Raw genomic sequence first — 23,016 nt, 5'->3', positions numbered from 1 at the left:
CAAATTCACTGAAGTGGGCAAGCACAGTCTGATGTAGGATACGAAAGAAAGAAAGAAAGAAAGAAAGAAAAGTCATTTACAGCTTCAGAAAGCACCAGTTCATATTTATATTTATGTGTATTTGGTTTACCAACCAAATTTCTATTTATTTTGGTACCCAGATAGCATGTGACTCCGGGCCGGATCTGATCTGATTCTGGCCCGAAGTCAGCAATGCCAGGCCGGACTCGGTGCAGATCTGGCCCAGAGTCGCTTGCTATCTGGGTTGTCATCAGGGCCAGCCCGACCCAATAAACAAAGTAAAAATTTGTTTAGGGCCCTGCGATTGGTTTGGGGCCCCCTCCCTCCAAGATATATATAAATACATATATTTTTAATAAATAATTGTGTTCCCTAAGACAATGGCTTTTTCATCTAAATATATTTCTATTGGTGCCAAATCTTGCTGGCTGGGGCTTGGGGGGTGGTTTTAGACCAAAACAGAGGGCCCCATATAGACTTTTTGTTTAGGGCCCCCAAAAACCTTGGGCTGGCCCTGGTTGTCATTGTCTATCTTTGTTATAAAAAATAAAATAAAAACAGTAGCTATGATAACACAGAATGGCTGACAGTACAGGAAACATATTGACTGCAGGATTGTTGTAGCTAGCCTGTCAAAAATAATAGGCTATAGTTACCTAGGTAATCACAACTTCTGGCTATTTCAGTGTTTTTAGCTTACCAACTAGCTTTAACGTTAGTCAAGTGTAGACTAGCCGAATGCTCATATAAAAATATTAATTATTACTTTAACAGGCAGAAATATTAGAAACCATGTCAGAAATGTTTTGTCACAATGAGTCACTTGTTTTCTTCCATAAAATTGTGTAGCTACTAGACGCAAGTTTGTCAGACTATCTGAAAGCTTTCTCCTGGTACCCAGCTGGTCCACGTCAATGCTCTGTGTTTTACAGGTTTACCGCGATCTTTCACGTTTAGGTGCCCAGTGATCATGCTCTACAGCCAAAAAGCCCCATGGTTAAACATGGAAGCCTCCATGAACTGGCTTCATGCGCTTAAATGACACGCTCCCAGCAGATGCTGTCTCCAGATCTTGTATGTCTCGATGGTATAGCTCGGATGTTCCACGGGAAGGCCCGCCTTTACCGCTGACAGCCTGACACTCATGCACATTAGCTGCACAAGCATGGGAACGAATCATTCCGATTGATGATCCGGTAGATCAGTTCACTTTAAAGATTTGTTTCTGAAAAATCGTGCGTTCACTTATTGCCCGACATTGCACAACAGATGTATTACCGACAGTACTAATTTAAAGCTAGACAGCTAGTAGAAAGCACTAGGTTGAGATATTCTAGACACCTAGCATACTAGCAACCACAACAATGGCAGAGAAATATCTACCAAAATTACCAGTTCCGCCTTTATCGACAACGGCATATACTGATAAAAAATGCAAGAAAAGAAAGACTGATGAAGAAAAGATGTCGACCAAAAAGAAATTAAACCGAGCAAGAGACAAGACAAGAGTGAACATCGGATTGGCTTTTCAGCGATGGCGAGAGCTGAGAAATTTGAAAGGCTTCAAAAGTGACGGCGAGCTTGCTGTATTTCTTCTGGACAGGTAATTATCTTGCTTGTTGTACTACTGTTGTAATCGACGTATGGTAGCTAGCAAATTTTGGCTAGTTAGTTGACGTACGTTATTAGCGTTAGCCCTCTGTTTACATTATGCTGGATGTGTTATTTTGCAGTTTATCTATAGCTAGCTACGTTTATACCTATGCTGTTCAACGGTAAAACAAATAGCACTCTCTAGTTCTGGTGTGTAGGCATAGTCAGAGCCAAATGCTCTCACCCTGGAATCTCTAACATGTATAAATATATAATTCACTGCGCATCGTAATTGAAATTTAGCCTCGTAAATAGAAAAAATAGTGTTGCAATTTTGATGTTTGTAGTCCTAAAACCCGGAAGTGAAAAGCCCTATAGTTGGCGGCCTAGAGGGCGTGTATTCCTGCCTCTCGCCCAATGCAAGCGGAGACAGGCTCCAGCACCGCCCGCGACCCTGCCCAGCTTAAGCGTGTGCAGATAATGCTTTGTCGCTGTTGTGCTTCTGTCCAGTAATCGCATAGTCTTTTTTTAAATCTTTATGTTCATGATCGTATTTTTTTTTGCGTAATTTGTTGAAATCATTGGTATTAATTTAATGGCACGTCGTATAAATGTTTTGTTTATAGTAACTATTATTGAGAAATAATTAAATACATGTTAGTAAGCAACTTATTGAAAATATATTATTAAAGCGGTACATCCGTCAAGAAAGCACAAGTTTTAATTTCTTAAATGTGTGGGCCCAGGTATTGCGCGATGAAGACACAGGAAAACCTGAGGCAGAAAAGAACACGAACAAGAAAAAATGGCCATGGAAGAGGGGCAAAAAGACCCGGTCCATGTCTGCGGAGGAGCCAGCTGTTATCGTCAGCTGCACAGAGCATCCAGCCCTTCAACTGCAGAGACCAGCTTGCCCCGACAAGCAGCTGCGCAGGGCAGCCGGCTGTTCTGACTGACTGCGCAGAGCAGCCCGCCTCTGACAACTGACTGCAGAGACCAGCCGGCCCTGACTACTGACTGAGCAGAGCAGACGGCCCTGACAACAGACTGCACAGAGCAGCTGGACCTGACAACAAACTGCACAGAGCAGCTGGACCTGACAACCAACTGCGCAGAGCAGCTGGACCTGACAACAAACTGCACAGAGCAGCTGGACCTGACAACAAACTGCGCAGAGCAGCTGGACCTGACAACCAACTGCGCAGAGCAGCTGGACCTGACAACCAACTGCGCAGAGCAGCCGGCCCTGACAACCAACTGCGCAGAGCAGCCAGCCCTGACAACCAACTGCACAGAGCAGCTGGACCTGACAACCAACTGCGCAGAGCAGCCGGCCCTGACAACCAACTGCGCAGAGCAGCCGGCCCTGACAACCAACTGCGCAGAGCAGCTGGACCTGACAACCAACTGCGCAGAGCAGCCGGCCCTGACAACCAACTGCGCAGAGCAGCCGGCTGTTCCGACTGACTGCGCAGAGCATCCAGCTCTTATAAACAACTGTAAACAGCAGCCAGGGCAGACAGCTAACTGCACCTAGCATCGGGCTCTTAGACCAAAATGCACAAGTGGAGCAGGCCCTGAAAAAAAACTGCATGCAGCGGACTGCTTTCACAAATTGACTGCACACAGCAGGCAATCCTAATGCGCAGTGGAGCAGGCCTGGACAACCAGCTGCGCAGTGCTGCCAGCTCTGCCCATAGATTGCACAAACCCGACTGTCCTGACCTCAGCAGAAGCAGTGGCTCCTTCCGATCACCTGCGCAGAACATAAGCACGACTGCGCAGAGCACACTGCCATGTCCATATACACGGCACGTACTCCATCCCATCCTTCTGTCTTCCCATCAGTCTTGGGAGGTAATGTTTTCTTCTCTAGCACTCAAAGCCTTCATCATACTGTCTGATTTATACTGTTCTGAGGAAAAATGGAAAATAATATAAAATAATTAGGCATATTTCCCTAGTTGTGGCAATCTTACTACACTTTCTTATGGCTGAGATGAAGTTTGGTGAACTACGCAACAGTTTTAAAAAGTTCCTGGAAGAGCATGTCAGTCAGGATGACACCCAGAGTAACAGCCTGAATTACACAGTACTTGGGTAAGAAGTTCCTTCAAGACTAATTCAAGGCCTAATTAAAATTTCCTTAAAGCCATGTATAATATTGTCAGGTGTGTCTAAGAAAAGTTGTCATAGGTTCAGCTTTTGCATTCCTCATCTTTCACTCTCTGTGTTCTTCAAAGATTTTTATTAACGTTATTACATACGTTTGGACTGGAGTCCAGTCTGGACTGCTTGACATAAGCATGACACCATACTTCATCTTCCTTCATCTACATTTTCCTGCCCCTTGTCTCTGAGACCCTTGAGTTCAGCCTCTGCTCAGAAAAAAAAAATCTGCCACCAGGTCTGAATGACCTGCGGTTACCTGACTTATGTACAACTCGGTGGTAAGAAGTGTTTGTCTCACCACAGGTTACTAAATCTGGAGAACACGTTACATGAATGCCACTCTCCAGAGTCTCATTAGTTTACAAAATTACATCAAGGACATCAGGAGAGAGGAGGGCAGCTAGAGGCCAAATATGACGACGCACTTCCTGAAGTATGTTTATACCTCTACTGTTGCTGAAGTACTGCATTCAAACATCAGTGCTGTTAACACCAATATCAGTGTTTTCATCTTGACCATAGGTCAGAGGTGAATTTCTGGTTTTCATGCCCATGTCTGCTTTTTTATGTAACAAGCTTGAACATTGATGTTTTTAATTAAAATGACTGATAATCTAACGATTGACAGCTGAAAACTGTTCTTGTGTTGCTATATAAAATCTGGTCTACTACAGTCTAATCGTGGGGTTCTCAGTCCTGGCATTCCTTTTTATACACTGGTTTCTTTTACAGCCATAATTGCTCAGATCTCCTTTTGTAGCTGTCTGGCTTTCTTTGTTGACTCTGGCACTCCCTGCAGGTGCCTGGTGGATATGCACTCAGTCCAGGACAGCTGCAGCAGTAATAAAAAGACTGGTTTGCTGAAGACCCAGAAAAAGTCAGTCTCACAGAACAATTGGGACTTCTGTGGGTATAAACAACAGGTGAGAGGCTAGGCTACACATACATAAGTATACACAGAGCAGGGTTCTCCAATGAAGTCCTGAGGTCCAGAGTATTATTTTTTTAATGGTGCATACAGGCCACACATTTTCCACAAACAATGGAACAAATAAAACGATTCAGAAAAGTAGTAGTCAATGGTAAGTCATTTATGTCAAAACTGATAGTTGTAGGAAACATGAACATACTTGCAGGTGCAATAGTAGGTGCAAAATGGGGATTGAGCATGCAGTTCTATTCAGCACATGAGTTTGAGGACATAGTGTTTGATGTAACATAGGTGGGGTAGTAACCTGTCAGATTCTCTGTTGCAGGCTGCAGCCCGCTCCATTACTAGCAGGCTATCTCTGTTGTCTTGCAGGATGCTTATGAGTTAGTACATGAAGTTTTATAAATTCTGCTCGATGCAAGGAAGTTTCAAAGGGTGCTGTCAAAAAGCTTTTCAGCAAAACAGGAAGATTTGTGAGCAGGTGTTCATTTCCCATATTTATCGATTTTTTAAAATAAGGAAATTGCAATTGATGAATTCTAAATAAAATAAAAAATTAAAGAAACTGCCTATTTACAAACTACCCTCTCCAAGCACCTGTCGGGGATTGTGTGCAGGTGTCCACACATTTTCAGCCTTGTACTGAATGCATGAATTTACTTGGAGTCCATTTCCTTCATTGAATGAATTTCAATGGAAATTGAAATTGACAGTTTTCCCTGCCTGGCTTGTGAATATCAACTTCTATTTCTCTGGTTCACTCTCCAGGCTGCGGGATGAGGGTAAGCAAAACGGACTCCTATAATTCCCTGTGAGTGGGAAGTCTGGCACTCTACTTCAAGGAAAGCTTGCAGCTGGACCCACGTCACTGAGCAACATCAAAGTTGTCGGTTAGTGCTGAATGCTTTGCTTTGTGGTCTGTGAGATCAGTGCTGAATGCTGTGCTTTTTAGTCTGTGCGGTTGGGTTGAATATGTTGCTGTTCTTTATGGCCTGTGGAAGTCAGTGTTCAATGTATTACAGTGGTCTGTGAGCTCACTGCTAAATGCTGTGCTTTGTTGCAGGTATGTGAGGTAGAGTGTCAGTGCTACGTGTGCTTTGCTCAGTTTGCCTCTGTGGAGCAGAAACTACAATCACTGCCTCTTTCAGCCTTTCAGTCTCTCAGTCAATATCCATCTTTCAGTATATGAAGCCTGGACCCTGAGACTGGCAGCACATACCTGGCTAAGTAAAGGACTCTTCAGTGTCCAGAGTGCAGGTTATGCAGCTCAATCCAGGCTGAAGTTGGAGAAGCTGCAGGACCCACTACAAATCTCCCCACTGCTCAGCCTGCAGACCCACAGCAAGGCCAACACATGCAGGCCAGGGATTCACAGAACAGCCGGGTGATTCTCCCTCTCCCTCGGGCAGTTATGAATACAGGCTCACCAGTGTGCTGTCTCATATTGGGTCCAGCATGCGTCATGGTAAGGCACCCAGGTATGAAACTGATGTGAACCATCTTTTCCATTATATGCCTGCTAAATTAATGTAATATTAATTAAAATAAACAACTGTGATGATGATGAATTAGATTAGTTTATCATCTGTGCGATGAAGGACCAGATACCCTCACCCTCTTGTGTGTTTTTTAGCACTATGATGTCAGTCTGATCAGGAGCCATTTTCAGTATGTGATCACCCCCTTCTGTAATCCTGCAGGTCATTGTATCAGTGAATGCGCTGACCAGGATGGAAACTGGCTGTCATTTGATGATGAAACGGTGAAGAAAACTGACCTGGAGTCAGTGCTCAGCCAGCTGTGCATACCTGCTCTTCTATGAGTACAGGCAAGAGCTGGTCCATGCCAATAGCCCTGCTGTTCTGAGTATAGTACATGTAGGACCACTACTGTTCTGTGAATACAGCACAGGTACGAATGCTGCTGTTCTGTGAGGGCAGTTAAAAGCTGATTGTGGCTACAGCATCTCGTGTGCTTCTGTATAGGAGGAGATCTGCAGCCAGCATAACGGATGTCTGTTTTAGGGGTGCTGGTAAATGGATCTGGAGAGAGCAGTGAAGGAGAGACACCACGGGCCAGTCTCTCAACGCCAAAACACCAGAGGGCCAGCCTCTCCCAGCCCAGAAACACCAGGACCAGCCTCTCAACCCAGAAAGAATCAGGGCCAGCCTCTCAACCCAGAATCACCAAGTCCAGCTTCTTTCAACCCAACGCAGAAACTCCTGGGCCAGCCTATTTCAACCCCACTCAGAAACACCAGGGCCAGCTTCTTTCAACTGAACCCAGAAACACCAGAGCCAGCCTTTCTCAACTCGACCCACCAATTTTTCCCTTGAGCATGGGGGTTGCAACAACATTAATCATTAAATTTTAAAAATGTTGTCATAATATTTTAAATCGTAAAATTTGAATGTACATAGATCAATTAAATTTTTGTTGAAGCGATTATTCTGTTTCGGGGGAGAACCATGGATTGTCTTCACTCTCCCGAGCCAGCAGCAGGAGCCGTGCATGAGTATGCTTGTACATAGTTCACGAATTGGGCATTCCAAATTCAGAAGGGGCTGGAGATGCCAAAAATAAATAAATAAAAGAAATTTTAATTTTCCTAGATTCCTCTCAAATTATGATTTGTCTCTACCAAGTTGCATGTGCTTAGAGTGAATAATCACCTCAGTAGGGATATGTCTATGTATGCTTTGGTTGCTGCCATCTTGAATTGATGGTTATTTTGCCATTTTTAAAAAATTTTATATACTTTTGCCACTTTCACCAGGTTGAATCGCTGGAAAATTTGCACACAGATAGAGATGTGATGGTAGTCAATTGAAATTGCATTATTTAAGCAATGACATAATGGGAATGGTAATATACTTTTACCATTAATCTCAAAATTAATCTCAAATCTTTCAGAAACTGCGGTGCCTTATACACTGATCACAGATGTAAAATATTACTTCATCACACAGGGTATTAAACAATCAATGGACATCTCCAAAGCTGGCCTCAGAGCTGTAGTGCGATGCAAAATGGAGCAGCAGTAGCATACACCTAAAAAGCACTAGATTAACCGAAGCTCAAGTCAGCTAGGTGCAAATAAAAAAGGAGACATAATTCATAATTGTATCAGTAGCTAGCTAATATTGTTATCAGAAATGATCACCGTTCTAAATTCATACGCTGGCTACCGCTGATACTACATCTACTTGTAATTACAGAAGCTGCAATGTATGATAAAGAACAAGTTTAATATCGAATATCTTAACATTAGACCTTACACACTAGCAAAACCAGTCTTGAAACCAGTTTAGACTCCTTAAAAAGTCCACACTACCAGGGGTTTAAACACGTTTTAGTTAAAACCCCTCGGAGGTAAAATCGAAAACGATTTTTTAAATCCTTAACTGGTTTTAGCTTTAAATATGTACAGGATCGGTTTTTTAAACCTTCCTATAGAATTATTTTCCTTGTGTCATAAATGAATGTCCATTGGTGGTAGGCCTACTCGCGAGTTCCGAGGGAGTTTCAAATGTCTTCATACTTAGTTGAACATTTATATTCATTTTACTATAATATTCACATTCATTGCCAACGCAGTCAACTTTGTCGGAGGAGACACGACACAAACACTTGGAAAGGGGCAAATTGATTAGCGTCGTCTTTTTTAAACTGTAAACCGTCACTATGGTTTCCATGGCACACAAAATTTCAAATCTGTTGTCAAGGAAACGTGCTGTGTGACTGAAAACCGCCTACCAGTTTTGGCAGTTTGGAGAATTTGTCTCAAATCTGACTACTATTTGAGATATCACTGCGACTTTTAGTGATCTTTTGTGACTGCCTATTTTTTAAATAGGTTACATTTGGCTCAGCCATTGTCCAATATGGTGAACAGCCATGCCCTGCCATAACGCTTATTTGTTGTTTCTGCAGACTGACCTTTTTCCAGTCGATATCACACTGGTATTTATTTATTTATTTAATTTGTAAAAATGTGTCCCACCAATCACTTCAGTTAGTCTGAAGTCCAACGTTGACCTAGAGCTCTCACTCAGGTCTCTGTAGGCCACACACACATACATCTACACTTTACATACTACTATCAAGTGTGAGTTTTAATATTTGTTGATTTTTGTAAAAAAAAAAAAAAAAATTATAAAGGAGACATTGGGAGATGATTTTGGAGATTTTCAGTTGGAGGGGTTTGGCAATGTTGCACCTTATCCAAGGCATTCAAGTAATGTGTAGGAACAGGTCAAGGTAGCAAAAAACCTCTCAGATAAAATGCAGAAAGAAATGCCAAATGCAATACATGCTGAGCATTTTGGTATTGAAAAATGCAAGCTCAGTCCCAGAGAACATGCTATTCCGGCCAGGAATGACCATGACATTGAAAGAGTGGTGTCAAAGTGCGACATCTGTCGCACACACAGGAACTCGCAACAGAAAGAAACAGTGATGTCTCATGAGACACCACAATGACCATGGCAAGAGCTAGGAACTGAATTCAATTCAATTAGCTGATATTGCTGATGGATGAAGGATGAGGCATCGTGTTGCCATGGAAGCAGAAATCTGTGCAATGTATTCTATACGGACTGAGGAGCTTCAGAAAGACAGCATCATTACCTCAGCTGGTCCTGAGTCCATGTGTCTTTCAAAAGTTCAGCATCTGAAGTATATACTATTACAACTGCCCTAAACGGGAGTCCTAACTGCTAAACCCTTAGCTGATTCCACTGTGACATATAAACTATTGCATGCACTGTTAGCACACACTTTCACCTAGAGCACCTAATATTCTTGACTATTATATTTACTGTACATAGCACAGAGATGTAATATATGGGATCAATTCAGGCCTGCAATCTGAATCAGGAATCTGAAACCATTAGTTTACAAGCACAGCTCTTTAACCCTGTCTTCATGTGACGTGGCAGGTTTGTGTTAGCCCTGGGTACGAGCTGACAGGGGGGAGAACTGCCCTGGGTCCCAGCGCTGTACTCTCGGTCTGCACAAGCCTGCTCCCAGCACCTCAAACCCAGCATTACACAAACATCACAATGGTTAAAATAGAAAAAAGTATATACAGTATAAAGTACTACAGACTGGGCCTTCGCTTCAGTATCATCTTTTGCAGGAAATTATCCTCTAAACATTTCCTTTTGAAATGCCACTTCTGCAGGAATAATGAGGTTACGATTTTCCTGCGTCTTCACTTTGTTTTTATGAAATGGGCCTCTATGGTGACCATTATTGAGATATTGTCATCTCCCTGCATGGGTCATGTTGTTAATGAGGAACTGATGCTTCCATCACGTTTCTTTTAGATAAATAAATCATTTCCATGCTTTTGACTGACTGTGGAGAGGAGTGGGGTGTGACTGTGTTACATTATTACAAAAAACAAAAACAAAACAATCCTAGTCTTCTAGTTTCATATTATTTCTACAACCCAGTAGTTTCTCCATTTGAAAATTTGGTTGTCATAAGCAATGAATGTCTAATGTTGTGAGGCATTGCATTAACGAACACGATTCATTCATTGTGCTCATTCATAGTGTCTTGCAATTAAGAAAGTATCAACTAAAAACAGCCGCAGACACCAGGGGTAATGATGGCCTAATTTAAGAACCATTTAAAGCATTGTGGCATCCATTTGACTTTGTTGCCAGCAATTATACTAGAGACTTTCACTCAGCTTGGAGTGAAAAATCACTCAAAACTCAGCCATCCCCACTTTACTCCTAATTTTTCTGATAATACTTGTGGGTTAAATGGATAGTGATTACAGCAGCAGTATTCACTGAATTTCATTTAGCAGAGCCCAATCTTGCATGAAGATCCATTTATCAATAGATATGCCTTAGTTTTGTGTATGCTTCCACCCTCTAGTGGTTAATAAACAAATAGCAATTTCTGCATTAAATGGTAAATGGTAATGGACTTCATTTATATAGCGCTTTACAATTGATGCCTCTCATTCACCCATTCACACTCACACGCCAATGGTGAAAGGCTGCCGTGCAAGGTACCAATCAGCTTGTTGGGAGCAATTAGGGGTTAGGGACACTTCGACACTCCCAGGGCGGGGGATCGAACCAGCAACCCTCCGACTGCCAGACAACCGCCCTTACCACCTAAGCTATGTCGCCCTGCATTAACCTGGGATGTAATGAGATAAGAGAACCAGAGCTGTCAAGACAAAATGAAACCATTTAATTTGACAAGTGGGCACAATTCAACAGATTATCATAAATCAGAATAGCCCATGCACCCCTATGCACAAATAATAAATGCTAAAAAAGGACCACAATGGAAATAAGCCTTTGGGTTTTATTGTGTTTTTATCCTTTTGATGATTTCTGTATCTGGGGCATCTTTAGCTAGAGGGGCCACTTGTATTTTAATGATCATAAAGAATTTCAATCAATCAATCAACAGGTATCCACCCACTGACTGCCACTCATGCTTCTTGATTGGCTTAATCAAATTCAAATTCCTACAGCCAATTACAGCCTGGCAGCCTGTGTAGAAAGCCAGCTGTGGGCGCACCTGTCGGCCATCTTTGCCATTGACTTGTGTTGTGTGAGTTTGTGCCTGGTCTACCATTTATTATTTGTGCAAAGGGGTGCATGGGCTATTTTGATTTATGTCACAATTTCACCTGTTGTATTTTTTTCTTTTGTGGTATATTAGTTAAGTGTGATTTAATTTTAAGATGGTCCTGGTTTTGTTTGTTGTTTTAGCCTTTAAAGGGAAGTAACATAAGTTAAAAGTGACATGGCAGTTTTGCAAAGTACAGGAGAGTAGTTTTATTTACAAAACGGTGCAACAAGGAGACAAAAAAGACCTGAATGAGCCCAGGCCAAAACGGCAAACAAAACCAAGATTCCCCATTCATATTAATATGCTTTTAGTTACACTAACATTTCTGTATTTGGCCTTGCTCAGTGTGAAAACAAATGCAAAGATATAACTTTGGCTTAAATAATTGGGCCTTCACCAGCTTTTTAAAAAAATTATTACAAATTCTACATTTACCACAGTAGGTTTTTTTCATTTACCATCAGCTTGTTTTACGTTTACAGGAAGCCTCACATTTACCAGGGGTTTTACATTTACTTTGTTTGTAGGAAAGGCTATGCTGTTCTTTGCATGTAGATGTTCATGAGTTTTAAAACATTCTTTCTATCCCCAGCTCTGCAATCAACCTAGACAACTAGATGCATCAATCAATCGACACCAAGTAAGACCATAGTTATGTACTTTTCACTGGTTGGATGCCGCTGTGCTCAAGACTTCCGCTTTTTTTCAGTTGTGTGGAGATTGTTGCTTATGCTTGGTGAGAGTTGTTGACAAGAAGTGAAGATTATATTTTTTAAGTTTGAATCTCCGTTTTTGTATTCCTGTGAGGAATTTGTGGTGATTGATATCATTTTCTTCTAGTTTATGGCTGCGTTGGTGCTGTGCTGTTCAGAAGCGATTGCTGCTGACTGGACATTGCTGCTGTCTTTGTATTTTCTGGACTGATTATGTAGCGATCTGATGCTATTGTGGTGTAGTGAATTAATTGTAGGTGTATAGATCTTGGCTTAGCTGAGCTGTTGCCGAAGCCCTGGTACTGACTTGAGAGTTAGTAGCATTTGAGAGAGAGAGTAGTTTAAGTGAGGAGCTAGAAGCGATGCTGCTGCACGGTTGGTGGTGTTGGTGGTTGGTTGTAGGTGGGTCTGCCAGAAGACTTCAAAGGTAAAGAGCTGGTTATGTACTTTCACTGGTGGAATGCCGCTGTGCTGAAGTGTGTTTTTTCTTTCGGCTTTTTGGAGATTGTTGCTTATTGTCATTGTTTTTCTGGACTGATTATGCTGTGATATAACAATATTATGATGTTGTGAATTAATTGTAGGTGTATAGATCTTAGCTGTGTGTTGCTGAAAGTTCTGGTGCTGATTTGAGTTAGTGGCATTTGAGAGAGTAGTTTAGGTGAGAAGCTAGAAGCAGTACTGCTGCTGCTGCTGCACAGTTGGTGTTGGTGGTGGGTTGTAGGTTGCCAGAAGACGTCAAAGGTAAGGAGCTGGTTATGTAATTTCACTGGTGGAGTGCCGCTGTGTTTTTTCTTTAGGCTTATTGGAGATTGTTGCTTATGCTACACTAGGTGAGAATTGTTGTTGAGGAGTGAGGATTATATTTTTAATTAGGGCAAAATGTGTAGATTATTTTGATTTCCATTTTGGTGCTGTCACTGTTTTTCTGGACTGATTATGCTGTGATATTATAATTATTATTATTATTATATGATGTGGTGGGTGAATTATAGGTGTAGAGATCTTGGCTGTGTGTTGCTGAAAGATCTGGTGCTGATTTGAGTTAGTGGCATTTGAGAGAGGGTAGTTTAGGTGAGAAGCTAGAAGCAGTGCTGCTGCTGCTGCTGCACAGTTGGTGTTGGTGGTGGGTTGTAGGTTGCCAGAAGACTGCAAAGGTAAGGAGCTGGTTATGTAGCCTACTTTCACTGGTGGAATGCCGCTGTGCTGAAGTGTGTTTTTTCTTTTGGCTTTTTGGAGATTGTTGCTTATTGTCATTGTTTTTCTGGACTGATTATGCTGTGATATAATAATAATAATAATAACATTACGATGTGGTGAATTAATTATAGGTGTAGAGATCTTAGCTGTATGTTGCTGAAAGATCTGGTGCTGATTTGAAAGTTAGTGGCATTTGAGAGTAGTTTAGGTGAGAAGCTGGAAGCAGTGCTGCCGCACAGTTGGTGTTGGTGGTGGGTTGTAGGTTGCCAGAAGACGTCAAAGGTGCGGGCATGCTTATTTCAAAGCTGGTTTTTGCTGTTGGTTTTTTCAAATGTGTTGATGCTGTTTTTTTTGTTTTTTTGGTTTTTTTCAATGATGCTGCTGCAGTGATGGAAAATGGTGATGCTACAGTGATGTCTGATTTGTTGCATGGTCTTAAAGGAATATAGAAACTTGGAATTTATTAGAATGGTTTCAGGTTTTTTGAGTGAAGGGCTTTGGTTGCTTTTTTGTTGTGCTGGTACATGGTTTTTAGAGAAGGTGAGGGAAAAATGTTACTGACAGAGTAGTTTGTAGATGCTTGCAGATTTTAGCTTTGAGCTTAGAAGGGCTCGGCAGTTACCTGTGTTGCAGTTGATTAGATTAGTCTGGAGTAAATGTAAAATAGGATTTTTGAGTGGTCTGACTGGCTTACTGACTGAGGTTCAGAGTTTGCTTATGTCCATGGCTATGGTGTCCATAGTGTATGTGCCCTGAGATGGATAGGTGTACCTCTAGCCCAATTCATGCTGGGATAGGCTCCAGTGAACTCCCTCCCCTCCCATTGCCCTTCCCCCATCACCCCCCTCTCTGGTGAGAGAAGGTGAGTATGAATAGAATGAGACAGAAGTGGACAAGTTGAGTGGGAGAAATCCTCACACTGGAGCTGGAACATATCATGGAAATAGATCTGATGAAGATGATGAAAATAAGCTGCTGATGTGCTATTCACTTGTGGAAGAGATGCTTGAGTGGATGCAGATGGAGGAGAAGAGCTTTGTTATCCTGCTGTAGAAGTGTCATGTTTTTTGGGTGAACATGACAAGGCGGATCATCGCGCTATAGAACTAGGCATGACCTGGCTCAATGCAGAGGTTGGCTTGCACTACATATGCACCTGCTATACTTCTATATCCAGGATGTAGTCAATGCTGGGAAGAGGCTACAAAGCTTTGCAAGTCACTGTGTTCAACTGCCTGTTGTCCACACAGAATTGGAGGGAGATATTTTTCTTCCACACCAGCACTGTTAGGGACTCGCGGTGACTCTTGGATGGACAGATCATGGCTGCTGCTAACCTCTCCCAGACCATAGCCTCCGCCTCCTCCCGGCCCTGGGTCTCACATTGAGACTGGAAGGACTTTGTTCACCGGAAGGGGCTAAACAAGTTTGGAGAAGACTGTGCTGACAGCACCAGGCCTTGTGTCTCAGGAACACCACCTTTCTCCACTTTCTGCATTTAGTCATCTGAGTGATGTCTTGTCCTTTTCACAGTCATTGTGTCACAGAGTGAGCAGCCAGACCAATTCCTCAGGCTTCTGACTGGCTTCTCGGTTTGTGCTGGAATCAGCTCTCCATCCACTTTGAACCAAGTGATTGTCATCCGCCTTGTCCTTGTGTCTCTTCAGTACCAGCCTCCTTGAGTCGCCGAGTCTGAAGGTCATTCTGGCTTAGGCAGTGGATCTGTCCAGGTCTTCAAACACCGATCTCTCCTCTTTCACTGACTATGTAGTGATGGTCATGCTATCTGTGAAGGTTCATGTCACTGGTTGCCACACATTGGATTTTGTCTTGGGCCCTCTGATTGGTCTTTCAGCAGAATCCACAAGGATGTATACAATAGCAATGATGGACACTGTGCACCTTGTTACTGCCCAGCCTCTACTGTTTGGTAGTATAGTCACATACTGTTACCCTCACCCTGAAATCATTTTTAAAACAATAAAAACTAATAAAAATAAAAAATACAGAATCTAATAAAAATGATTAGTAGAGATAATATAGCTATGATAAAACTCAAACCATAATACAAATGTATTTTAGAAAATTATATTTAAATTATATTTAAAAAATAATTAACTCAAAATAAATAGCAATAAAAATAAACAAATAAACAAATAGTAATTAAGAATAGTCCAGGATTATTTAGAATAGTTCAGGATGAGGGTTATAGTGTAGGACTGTACAACCAGAGGCTGGGAGTGGCATGGTTATGGGGTGCACAGTGTCCATCATTGCTATTGTTTACATCCTTGTGGACCCTGCTGAAAGACCAAGCAGAGGGCCCAAGACAAGATCCAATGTGTGGCAACCAGTGACATGAACCTTCACAGACAGCATGACCATCACTACATAGTCAGTGAAAGAGGAGAGATCGGTGTTTGAAGACCTGGACAGATCCACTGCCTAAGCCAGAATGACCTTCAGACTCGGCGACTCAAGGAGGCTGGTACTGAAGAGAAGCAAGGACAAGGCGGATGACAATCACTTGGTTCAAAGTGGATGGAGAGCTGATTCCAGCACACACCGAGAAGCCAGTCAGAAGCCTGAGGAAGTGGTCTGGCTGCTCACTCTGTGACATGGTGAATGTGAAGAGGACAACACACCACACACAAGGCTGGGTGCAAAGGGTGGAGAAGGGTGGTGTCCTTGTGTAACCCAAGGTCTGGTGCTGTCAGCATGCACTCCTCACCAAACTCCTAAACCCATTCCGACATAAAAACTTGCAGTATCAGCAGTGGAACCAGTGGACAAAGACATTAGCAGCTAACCTTCAAAGATTCCAAAAGCTTCAGCAGAATTGGCCTAAACAGCAGGGGAACAAAATGGCAAATGCCTTTCAGAGGAGAGATTGAGGACTGCGACTGCAAGAACTAAGTGAGGTGAGCATCGATCAAGGTTCACATTGTGGCTCAGTGATTTTCAGCTGATGAAAAGAAGACTTAACACTAGACCTTATTCCCCTGGAAGATCCTTTGCAAAGCTTAGATGAGGACTGTGGAGTTGGTGAATGAGCACAAGCAATACAACTGTGATGGAGGTAATGGTGCCATAGGTTGGAGGAAGCCAATGAAATAAATCTACTGAAGTGTCTATCACCTAAGGATGAGTGCATGGGGAAGAGCTGAGCATCTAGGTGCTTACCCGTGGACATGGGATAAGAGGCTTCTAAGGACAATGGATGCAGAGGAAACTGAGGATTCCTGGAGCAAAGACCGCAACATACATGACAATGTGAAAAACAGCTAAACAGGAAGAAGCAAGAGCATCAAACCATATTTGGCTGAAGAGTGCAGAGGAGTGGATCAGCTACCTGGATCAGTCCAGGCCATTGATAACAAAGTTGTCCACCAAAGAGGGGGGTGGTGGTGGACAAGAAAAACCTGAATTTTTTTTTCTTTCTTTCTTTTTCACTGTGGGTGGGAAGTGAATTCCAATGCAAACAGAAGCCTGGGCTAGACTGGCAAAAACAAAGATGTCCTCCAAAGAGTGGGAATGGTGGTGTGAACTGTAGCATGGCTGCACACAAGACATTAGCCCCCAGGTGGCTAGCTAGCCACTTTAGCTAGCCTCTGCTTCACTAATCTCCACCCTTCTGCCCCCCCCCCCCCACCAGATTGGAGGAGGATAAGCTGAGTACTGCCGTGGTATCAGAGGGTGGCTGGCTATGGCAAGTGATGAAGAACAGGTGCTGGCAGAAGACCCGTTGAAGGAGGTGAAAGAAATGAAGAACCATTGCCAGAATCATGTCCAAGAGGCACCACAGGATTGTACAGGAGCCCTCCCAGTCACTGTTGAGCATGTCACGGAAAACAGGTTTGATGACCAAGAATGGAAGCTTTTGGTGTACCAGCGACAATGGATGAGAAGCTTAATTGGACGCAGAAGACTGAGACAAGCTTGCAGTAAAGGTTTGTTCCTCAGAGGTCAGTGCTGATCTTTCTGTCCATTAGTTCAAGGATGTAAATGGCAGCTAGGATGGACACTGCACCTTGTAACTGTGCCACCCCCAGCCTCTTGTTTTGTAGTACAGTCACACACTTGTAACCCTCATCCTGAACTTATCAAAGTAGTTCTGTAGGTTAAATATAATAATAATAATAATAATAATAATAATAACAATAATAATAATAATAAATTTTAAAAATAAAATAATAATAATAATAATAATAATAATAATAATAAACAAATAATTAATTAATTAAAAATATTAAACTAAACCTAGCCCTAATAAAATTAAAATTAAAAATGATTTTTTTAAATAAATAAAAATAAATAGAATCAATAGAAACATAAAAAAAATAATAATTAAAAAGAATAAATAAAATAAGAAAAAAACTATTAATTTTTTAAAAGGTTCAGGATGAGGGTTACAGTGTGTGACTGTTTTACCAGAGGCTGAGGGTGGACACGATTACGAGGTGCATGGTGTTCATCACAGCTGCTTTCTGCATCCTTGTGGGCTCTGCAGAAAGACCAAGCAGAGGAACTAGAACGAAATCCAAAAAGCCGCAACCACCAACATGAACCTTCACGAATGGCACAACTACCACTACACAGTCAGTTACAGAGGGGAGATGGGTGCTTGAAGACCTGGACATATCCATTACCTGAGCGAGTGACCTTCAAGCCCAGAATTGAGGATACTAGTACTGATGAAAGTATAAAATGCAGTCCATGATGAAAGGCAACGGCAAGGAGCATGACGGCATTCTGCTCAAAGTGGGTGGAGAGTAGATTCCAGTTCTCGCAGAAGCCAGTCAGACGCCTGGGGAAGTGGTGTGGCTGCTCACTCTGACACAGTGAGTGTGAAGAGGACAACAGACCGTGCACCTGGCCGAGTGCAGAGGGTGGAGAAAGGTGGTGTGCCTGTGTAACCTAAGGCATGGTGCTGTCAGCACACATTCCTCCTCAAGGTCGTCTAACCCCTTCTAGTGTACAAATTGAGGTGAGGTGCTGACATTCCTACTTCAACGATGGATCGGAGCTTCCCAAAGCTTCAGGACAAGCTACCCTTCAGAGACAACATTGAGGACTGGGACTGCATGGACAAACAGTCCAGGTCAGCAGTGATTAAGTTTCACACTGGCTTAATGTGATTGGTAGTGGATGAAGAGGAGTCTCTCCTTTTTCCACTGGAACATCACAGCTCTCATGGTAGGATTGGTAAGAGTGAAGGAGCACAAAGGAACACTTATGTTGAAGCTGATTGTGCCATGGGAAGAGAGGTTTGAGTAAGCCGATGAAAACAACTGGAGTACTGCTGATGAACTGCCAATCACTTAAGGATGGGTGTATGGAGAACAGCTGGACAGCTCAGTGCTTAACAATGAAAGTGGGATAAGAACTTTCTAAAGACAGTTGATACAGGAAAAAAAACTGTAGTAAAGACGGCAACATACATGACAATGTGCAAAACTGCTAAACAGGAGGAAGTAAGAGGACCATACTGCAGAGTGTGGAGCACTGGATTAGGTACTTGGCTCAGACCACAGCAATAATAAGAAAGATGTCCCCTGATGAGGGGGGGGGGTGGTGGTGGGTATCAGCAGTGGAACCAGTGGACAAAGACATTAGCAGCTAACCTTCAAAGATTCCAAAAGCTTCAGCAGAATTGGCCTAAACAGCAGGGGAACAAAATGGCAAATGCCTTTCAGAGGAGAGATTGAGGACTGCGACTGCAAGAACTAAGTGAGGTGAGCATCGATCAAGGTTCACATTGTGGCTCAGTGATTTTCAGTTGATGAAAAGAAGACTTAACACTAGACCTTATTCCCCTGGAAGATCCTTTGCAAAGCCCTTAGATGAGGACTGTGGAGTTGATGAAGGAGCACAAGCAATACAACTGTGATGGAGGTAATGGTGCCATAGGTTGGAGGAAATAAATCTACTGAAGTGTCTATCACCTAAGGATGAGTGCATGGGGAAGAGCTGAGCATCTAGGTGCTTACCAGTGGACATGGGATAAGAGGCTTCTAAGGACAATGGATGCAGAGGAAACTGAGGATTCCTGGAGCAAAGACCGCAACATACATGACAATGTGAAAAACAGCTAAACAGGAAGAAGCAAGAGCATCAAACCACATTTGGCTGAAGAGTGCAGAGGAGTGGATCAGCTACCTGGATCAGGCCATTGATAACAAAGTTGTCCACCAAAGAGGGGGGTGGTGGTGGACAAGAAAAACCTGAATTTTGCTTTTTTTCCTTTTTTTTTCTCCTTTCTTTCTTCACTGTGGGTGGGAAGTGAATTCCAATTCAAACAGAAGCCTGGGCTAGACTAGCAAAAACAAAGATGTCCTCCAAAGAGTGGGAATGGTGGTGTGAATTGTAGCATGGCTGCACACAAGACATTAGCCCCCAGGTGGCTAGCTAGCCACTTTAGCTAGCCTCTGCTACACTAATCTCCATCCTTCAGCCCCCCCCCCCCCACCAGATTGGAGGAGGACAAGCTGAGTACTGCCGTGGTATCAGAGGGTGGCTGGCTATGGCAGGTGATGAAGAACAGGTTCTGGCAGAAGACCTGTTGAAGGAGATGAGAGAATGAAGAACCATTGCCAGAATCATGTCCAAGAGGCACCACAGGATTGTACAGGAGCCCTCCCAGTCACTGTTGAGCATGTCACGGAAAGCAGGTTTGATGACCAAGAATGGAAGCTTTTGGTGTACCAGCGACAATGGATGAGAAGCTTAATTGGACGCAGAAGACCGAGACAAGCTTGTAGTAAAGGTTTGTTCCTCAGAGGTCAGTGCTAATTTTTCTGTCCATTAGTTCAAGGATGTAAATGGCAGCTAGGATGGACACTGTGCACCCTGTAACTGTGCCACCCCCAGCCTCTTGTTTTGTAGTACAGTGGATATAATGGATATGTCCAGGTCTTCAAGCACCCATCTCCCCTCTGTAACTGACTGTGTAGTGGTGGTTATGCCATTCGTGAATGTTCATGTTGGTGGTTGCGGCTTTTTGGATTTCGTTCTAGTTCCTCTGCTTGGTCTTTCTGCAGAGCCCACAAGGATGCAGAAAGCAGCTGTGATGGACACCATGCACCTCGTAATCGTGTCCACCCCCAGCCTCTGGTAAAACAGTCACACACTTGTAACCCTCATCCTGAACTTATCAAAGTAGTTCTGTAGGTTAAATAATAATAATAATAATAATAATAATAATAATAATAATAATAAACAAATAATTAATTAATTAAAAATATTAAACTCTAAACCTAGCCCTAATAAAATTAAAATTAAAAATGACTTTTTAAAAAAATAAAAATAAATAGAATCAATAGAAACATAAAATAATAATAATAATAATTAAAAAGAATAAATAAAATAAGAAAAAACAATTAAAATAATTTTTTTAAAAAGGTTCAGGATGAGGGTTTCAGTGTGTGACTGTTTTACCAGAGGCTGGGGGTGGACACGATTACGAGGTGCATGGTGTCCATCACAGCTGCTTTCTGCATCCTTGTGGGCTCTGCAGAAAGACCAAGCAGAGGAACTGGAACGAAATCCAAAGTGCCGCAACCACCAACATGAACCTTCACGAATGGCATAACCACCACTACACAGTCAGTTACAGAGGGGAGATGGGTGCTTGAAGACCTGGACATATCCATTACCTGAGCAAGAGTGACCTTCAAGCCCAGAATTGAGGATACTAGTACTGATGAAAGGCAACGGCAAGGAGCATGACGGCATTCTGCTCAAAGTGGGTGGAGAGTAGATTCCAATTCTCACAGAGAAGCCGGTCAGATGCCTGGGGAAGTGGTGTGGCTGCTCACTCTGACACAGTGAGTGTGAAGAGAACAACAGACCGTGCACCTGGCCGAGTGCAGAGGGTGGAGAAAGGTGGTGTGCCTGTGTAACCTAAGGCATGGTGCTGGCAGCACACGTTCCTCCTCAAGGTCATCTAACCCCTTCCAGTGTACAAATTGAGGTGAGGTGCTGACATTCCTACTTCAACGATGGATCGGAGCTTCCCAAAGCTTCAGGACAAGCTACCCTTCAGAGACAACATTGAGGACTGGGACTGCATGGACAAACAGTCCAGGTCAGCAGTGATCAAGTTTCACACTGGCTTAATGTGATTGGTAGTGGATGAAGAGGAGTCTCTCCTTTTTCCACTGGAACATCACAGCTCTCATGGTAGGATTGGTAAGAGTGAAGGAGCACAAAGGAACACTTATGTTGAAGCTGATTGTGCCATGGGAAGAGAGGTTTGAGTAAGCCGATGAAAACAACGGGAGTACTGCTGATGAACTGCCAATCACTTAAGGATGGGTGTATGGGGAACAGCTGGACAGCTCAGTGCTTAACAATGAAAGTGGGATAAGAACTTTCTAAAGACAGTTGATACAGGAAAAAAAACTGTAGTAAAGAGGGCAATATACATGACGATGTGCAAAACTGCTAAACAGGAGGAAGTAAGAGGACCATACTGCAGAGTGTGGAGCACTGGATTAGGTACTTGGCTCAGACCACAGCAATAATAAGAAAGATGTCCCCTGATGAGGGGGGGGTGGTGGTGGGCAAGAAAAACAAAGGACAAGATCATGTGCAACACAGCTGAACAGGAGGAAGAGAGCATCACACTGGCTTTAGCTGAAGAGTGCATAACAGTGGATTAACTACTTGGCTCAGGCCAGACTTGCAATAACAAAGATGTCCCCCAAAGAGGGGGGGTGGTGGTGGGCAAGAATAAAACCAAAACATGCCAACAAGTATTGCTGAATGGATTCAAATTCTTCAAAAAGCCAGTCGGAAACAGTGGAAGGGCATTGGATCAGCCATACAGTTCATTCTGGGCCTGATAAACCCAGTCTGTGCATCCTTCAGAAAGTATGTGTGAGCACCAGAACAACTACTGATGAAAGGACCTTATCTGAGGATAAAACCAGAGGCAGTGGAGTCATTCTGGTGTGCACATTTGAAGGGTGAATGTAATTTTTATTAGGAGGTGAGGGCCGTTTTTTCACATTGTTTACGAACCCCCTCCTCTCTGCTAGTTTGACAAAAATAAAGCTTTCATTTTTCAGTTGATTTTACTGCAGGAATGAAAAACTCCTGCATCACCTGGATCACAGCATTATTTCAGGTAAGACCCTCACACTTTATTTCAGTTTTTATTGTAAGCAATTACTTGTAAAACATTTCAGCCACTATAATACATGTTTGGTTTGTGGTATAATCTCATGACATTGCAAATTGTTAGGTTGCTGTTAAGTTCTTCCATGTTAATTATGAGGGACTCACTAATCTTCTGTGAAAATGCATAATTATTACCAGAAAGCAGTGTGTCACCTGTCACATTTTTCATGCTTTTCGGTAACACAGTACCACTCTTGATCTTTTTACCAGAAATGATCTGTAAATGTATGTCTACTAAACATCAAATGGAGCAAAGACAACATTTTCTGGAAATAACAAAGGTAAATGTACTCTGTCTTTATTGCTTTCATGAAGTAAGGTTTTGCCAAATTTAACAGACCACACCAAACACCAACAGATGCTGAGTTAAACTTTGCTTTGGGTTTGTAGCTGTTGTATGCTAATAGGGTGTGCAGAGGTGCACTAAACGCAGTGCAGTTCTCTCACTCTGCTGTAGGTGCTCTTAATCTCTTCAGAAGTTTCTAGTTTTGCTGTCACCACACACATATACAGACACACACACACACACAAGAGTAACTCAAATTTGTATTCATGCAAACCAGGCAGTGCACATACAGTACAGAACTCTCTCTA

The 23,016-nt window shown here is 42.7% G+C and overlaps 2 long non-coding RNA genes across 14 annotated transcripts; both read left to right on the top strand.

Annotated features, from left to right (window-relative positions):
* Positions 1 to 1,045: 1,045 nt before the first annotated feature.
* On the top strand, positions 1,046 to 7,324 carry LOC135239339 (uncharacterized). 13 transcript variants are annotated; one of them, XR_010325345.1, is made up of 8 exons: positions 1,046 to 1,624; positions 2,361 to 4,219; positions 4,586 to 4,709; positions 5,486 to 5,607; positions 5,643 to 5,677; positions 5,781 to 6,195; positions 6,418 to 6,628; positions 6,742 to 7,324. It is a non-coding gene; the product is annotated as an uncharacterized LOC135239339 (long non-coding RNA). The 13 variants fall into 13 exon arrangements; XR_010325341.1 differs by lacking the exon at positions 5,643 to 5,677 and adding an exon at positions 5,090 to 5,198; XR_010325344.1 differs by lacking the exon at positions 5,643 to 5,677 and having other exon boundaries at positions 1,048 to 1,624; positions 2,361 to 3,471; positions 3,579 to 4,219.
* An 11,435-nt stretch (positions 7,325 to 18,759) lies between these two features.
* On the top strand, positions 18,760 to 22,710 carry LOC135239745 (uncharacterized). Its single transcript, XR_010325472.1, has 2 exons — positions 18,760 to 22,369; positions 22,633 to 22,710. It is a non-coding gene; the product is annotated as an uncharacterized LOC135239745 (long non-coding RNA).
* Positions 22,711 to 23,016: the final 306 nt, after the last annotated feature.

The sequence above is a fragment of the Anguilla rostrata genome, chromosome 14, assembly GCF_018555375.3.
Source record: "Anguilla rostrata isolate EN2019 chromosome 14, ASM1855537v3, whole genome shotgun sequence".
Taxonomy (NCBI): Eukaryota; Metazoa; Chordata; class Actinopteri; order Anguilliformes; family Anguillidae; genus Anguilla; species Anguilla rostrata.
Note: the sequence above shows the minus strand (reverse complement) of the source record. Positions and strands in the feature narration are given on the sequence as shown.